At 37.0% G+C, this 5,141-nt stretch overlaps 1 long non-coding RNA gene across 1 annotated transcript in view; it reads right to left on the bottom strand.

Annotated features, from left to right (window-relative positions):
- Window positions 1-2,615: 2,615 nt before the first annotated feature.
- The window catches only part of LOC121042866 (uncharacterized), a 4,440-nt gene continuing 1,914 nt past the window's right edge, over window positions 2,616-5,141 (bottom strand). The window contains exon 2 of the long non-coding RNA XR_005796498.1: window positions 2,616-3,486. This is a non-coding gene — a long non-coding RNA (uncharacterized LOC121042866). The remainder of the gene's footprint in view (window positions 3,487-5,141) is intronic.

Raw genomic sequence — 5,141 nt, 5'->3', positions numbered from 1 at the left:
TGAATAATATACATAGGTATAAATACTTTTATATATTGTGACAATATGATATAGAAACAATACATATGTATACACATATATTTTTCACTTGGAATATCAAGACTATAAGAACGCTTTTAGAATTATAGCACTTATGAGACAGTGTAGTATATTTTCTATACATAGCAAAATTCACAAAGTTTAGAAAACAAACAGTGCTGACCTAGAAGCTTTTATTTCCCTCCATATTCATATTCATAGCATATGGGTGAATATTTTCTCACCAAAAATAACTTGACTTCATTCATTTTTTCCCCTTACTTGGGGCTTTATTGGTGGTGGCAAATATAAAGGACTAGCTGTCTTCCTTGATTAACCCCTTAGGAAATGGACTTGCTTCAATTTTTTTTTAACGTTTATTTAATTTTGAGACAGAGAGAGACAGAGCATGAACAGGGGAGGGGCAGAGAGAGAGGGAGACACAGAATCTGAAACAGGCTCCAGGATCTGAGCGGTCAGCACAGAGCCCGACCCGGGGCTCGAACTCATGGACCGTGAGATCATGCCCTGAGCCGAAGTCGGACACTTAACCGACCAGGCCACCCAGGCGCCCATGAAAATGGGCTTGCTTCAGATATCTATCCTTAATGTCCAGAGGTCTTCTCTAAGATCTATTGTGTCTCCCTGCCTTCACTCATCTTATTTCTCCCATGTGAACTGTTTTTCCTTTAATGACCTAAATCAAATGTATCCTTAAAAGAAGTCCTGTCTTTTTTCCAAAGTCCTGCTTAATTAATCCAAGTCCCACTGAGGCCCCTTTTCCTCTGAGGCACTCAGTTATTTATAGTCTGAAATCATACAACTTGGCTTCCAATTGCATATTCAGTATTTCTTATGTATTTCTTTGTTCATATGTTGTCACTAAATTATAATCTCCTGGGGACAAAGACAATGTGTTTGCCTTCTTAATTTTTCATTATTAAATTAGGAGAATTATTAAATTAGGAGATGAAAGTGCTACTGAAATTTCAAGCATTATGCATATATAAGGGGTTGTTCTGACCACGATCCAGTACACTTAATACACTTAATGCAGTGCCTTTCACTGAAAGGAAAACTGTTTAAAAACAAACAAAAAAACCCAAATAGAACTAGTTATCTTTTTTTTTTTAATTTTTTTTTCAACGTTTTTTATTTATTTTTGGGACAGAGAGAGACAGAGCATGAACGGGGGAGGGGCAGAGAGACAGGGAGACACAGAATCGGAAACAGGCTCCAGGCTCTGAGCCATCAGCCCAGAGCCTGACGCGGGGCTCGAACTCACGGACCGCGAGATCGTGACCTGGCTGAAGTCGGATGCTTAACCGACTGCGCCACCCAGGCGCCCCTAGAACTAGTTATCTTATTGTGAGGATAGGTTTATAGGCAAATTGGGCATCACCAGATTTTAAAATATATTCCTTAGTTTGGGATTCATTGATTTGTTCATCCATTTAACAGACAGAGACATCATCCAAGTCTAAATAACTTGTGGAATACAAAGATGAAATAGGCTTACTCTCAAGAGATTTTCCATGTAGTTGTTTATTAAGAATTGTGCAATAAGTAAGAGCCTTGAAGGCTCTACCTGAGGGAACAGCACTCAGTGGTTTTCAAGATGTGGTCGGGGACTACAGGCATTAATATCACCTAATAAGTGAGAATCTATTGGGGCAGGGGCAAATAAAGCACATTTTAAAATAAGTTTCCAGGTAATTCTTAAATGTACCAAAGTGGGAATGGTTTATTATTCCTGGCTATGGAGTGAACACTTGGCTTCTCACTGGAGCACTTAATGTCATTCCAGAAATATAGAGAATGTTCTTGTTGACTTCTGAATTCAGACCTCTAGTTAGGTGGATTCTTATTCTGTTGCCATGTTGTATCTGTTTTTCTATTTTGTTTTAAAAAAATTTTTTTAACGTTTATTTATTTTTGAGACAGAGAGAGAGCATGAACGGGGGAGGGTCAGAGAGAGGGAGACACAGAATCTGAAACAGGCTCCAGGCTCTGAGCTGTCAGCACAGAGCCCAACACGGGGCTCGAACTCACGGACCGCGAGATCATGACCTGAGCTGAAGTCGGTCGCCCAACCGACTGAGCCACCCAGGCGCCCCTGTTTTTCTATTTTGGAAAGTCTCCATTTTTATCAGTATCAGTCCATAACATTCTTGAGAAAGTTCATACTCTCTCTTTGTTGCAAGTCAAAGAAAAGTCATATGAACAAAAGTTAGGTCCATTATTCTGAGAGGAACAAAATAATCACTTATGAATGTTGCTTCAGGGATCAAATAAGTTGCAGCTCTAGCCAGCTCCACTGCTTAGCACATCCTTCTATTATAATTTTCAAAGTACTTTCATTTCCATTATTCTAGTTGAGAGTCTGTGGTATGGACTTGACCCAGATGTTCCTCCATGAGGTCATACAGGCAACCATTATGTGAATTTGCTCTTTATTGGTCACAAAACTGTCTTTTGTTTTCTTGCTGGATCCAGATTTGACAGTTATAACAATGTGTTGTCCCAGTTGTACCATTTCACTGAGCCCCTTTATTTTTCCGGACCTGATTTCTGGAACATAAGTCATTCACTCCAGATTGGATTTTCCATGAATGTATTTGGTGTAGAAGAATGTAAATAGGCCTAACAACACTGTAGACAAATATTTACAGCTACTCTTTTCAAAAGAGATTATTTGAATATTAGAATTAGAACCATCAAGATTTATATTACATCAGATAGCTAACCATCTCAGAAACAAAACTATTCCCCAATGTGCAACTTTGTAAATGAGATCTTCTGCTGAGTGATTTGAGATTATTCTTATAGACCAAACATATAAACAAAAAATTACAGGGCCTTATCTGACCTTTTCCCCCCTGTGTAATCAATGAAATTAACATTTAAATTAATTGATACTTCTAAATATAATTCATAAAATAGAATCACAATACATAAACTATTCTAACAACTGCTTCTTAAAAAAACATTTCTGACATCTCCAATTCATATTCTAAATATTGCCTACATTTATATCTTGAGATATCACATTGGTTTTGTATTTCCTCACTGGACTGTGAGATCCTTAAGAATAGGAAGAGCCGTTTGTTCCCTTAAACGAATTCCTCAGTAGTTTTCATTTATGAAGCCACTATTGGCTTCTCACTGCAGCTCTGAAATGCCAAACCTCGGCTTGTTTCTGTGAGGAAAAAGCCACATCAAGCAGCTCAACACCACACCTGAGCCCCACTGTGATGCCAGAAGCATCAGTTTTTCCATACTTGAAACATGATCTCAAGAAAGTGTTCAGAAGAACAAGATATTTTCTTACATATAAATATATTTGAAAGAATATTTACACTTTCACTTAATTCATGTCCAGGTTTAGTCTTGGATGATAGTCTGATGAAATAAAGTCCGATGAAATTGCCTGTTCAGAGGAAAGTCATCTTTTAGGAGAAACAAAAACTTGATAGGCAGGAGGGGGGAGGAAGGGAGGAGAGAAAAATGTATTTGTTACTATAGAGCTCTGTAAGACTTTTTCATGAGTATTATTCTAAACACTTACATTCCCTCAGCCAAATCTTGGTTTGGATGGCTATTTACTGTGGACAGCTAAAGATAAGAAAAAAATAAATTGCAAGAGATTTTCATCCTCTGCTTCCTTCAAGAGAAATGAGTGATTCCAAACATCTGAAAAAAAATTTTTCTTTGAACCTAGGGCTGACTAGTTGTTTCTGGATGCTCTCTCTTTCACATTGAATTTCCTTATTCCATGCATGAAGATTCCAACTCCTTTGTGAGTTGTAGTTGAGAGGCAAAAATAATGTTGACTACAGTATTTATAGAATTTACAGAATCATTGGTAGACAATTTAAAATCTGATTTTCCTCCAAAAAGTTAATCCTTTCTCTCTTCTATCAAATTTATAGATTTAACAGTTTATAGTGATGTAACTCCTTCAGTCTTTAAGAGCAGACCAAAAGTGTTTGGATTCAGTTTTACTAAGACGTATTGTCCTTAGTATTCCAACACATTCAGCTGAGAATTATAGAATTCAAGTTTAAGATTCAGTCACACTAAACCTTATGGCCATAGTTTTCCTTTTGCTTTACCAGTTATGTAGCTCAAACCAGCCACTTGTTTTGAAATATTTTCAAGGTGTATTGTTCTGTTCACTTAGCCCGTTTAAGGGTGACGATGGTTTGGACTTCTCTCATTTCTCTTCAAAATACCTGTGTTGGAATTAAGCTCTAGAAATACACTCCCAATACAGATGGAAGAAATCTTAAGAGGTAATTTACGTTTGCTTGTTTTATTTGTAATCTGTGACCTTTACCTAATTACCTCAGGTGCAAGATCTAACCAAAGACACTCAACAATTAATGAAATTGGAAGTAATAAAATAACCCAAGGGATTTTATTGAGGGAGGCCTTTAATAATATTGCTCTACGGCATCAGCAATTTTTTTCAAGTTCTTTATTTTTCATTTGATGGTGTATTAAGTTTTTATGATTTATGGAAATACTTTATGATTTAGTGTGATAAAGAATACTTTAGAAAGTCATATCTTTTCTGTGTAAACGCAGTTATCTATTGGACATTGCATGGGAACATTTAATTTCATAATAACATTTGCTTTAGAGTAGAAACACTATGAACTATGTTCTTTTGAATGTCCCATGTGGTCTAAAACTAACAGGTTATTAAAAGTGGAAATGGAGGGGTGCCTGGGTGGTGCAGTCGATTAAGCGTCCGACTTCAGCCAGGTCATGATCTCGCGGTCCGTGAGTTCGAGCCCCGCGTCGGGCTCTGGGCTGATGGCTCAGAGCCTGGAGCCTGTTTCCGATTCTGTGTCTCCCTCTCTCTCTCCCCCTCCCCCATTCATGCTCTGTCTCTCTCTGTCCCAAAAATAAATAAACGTTGAAAAAAAAATTAAAAAAAAAAAAAGTGGAAATGGAAAGACTGAGCCCATCAATGAAATTTCCAATGGTGGGCAGAGTATATTGTGTTCTGTGTACAACATGTAAAACTAATTGTAATTTTTTTTCAACATCTAATATTGCCACTTAGCAATATATATATATATATATATATATACACATGTATATATATATATATA

The sequence above is a fragment of the Herpailurus yagouaroundi genome, unplaced genomic scaffold, assembly GCF_014898765.1.
Source record: "Herpailurus yagouaroundi ecotype Mexico unplaced genomic scaffold, PumYag 186, whole genome shotgun sequence".
Lineage (NCBI taxonomy): Eukaryota > Metazoa > Chordata > Mammalia > Carnivora > Felidae > Herpailurus > Herpailurus yagouaroundi.
This window is presented reverse-complemented; position numbering and strand designations above follow the sequence as displayed.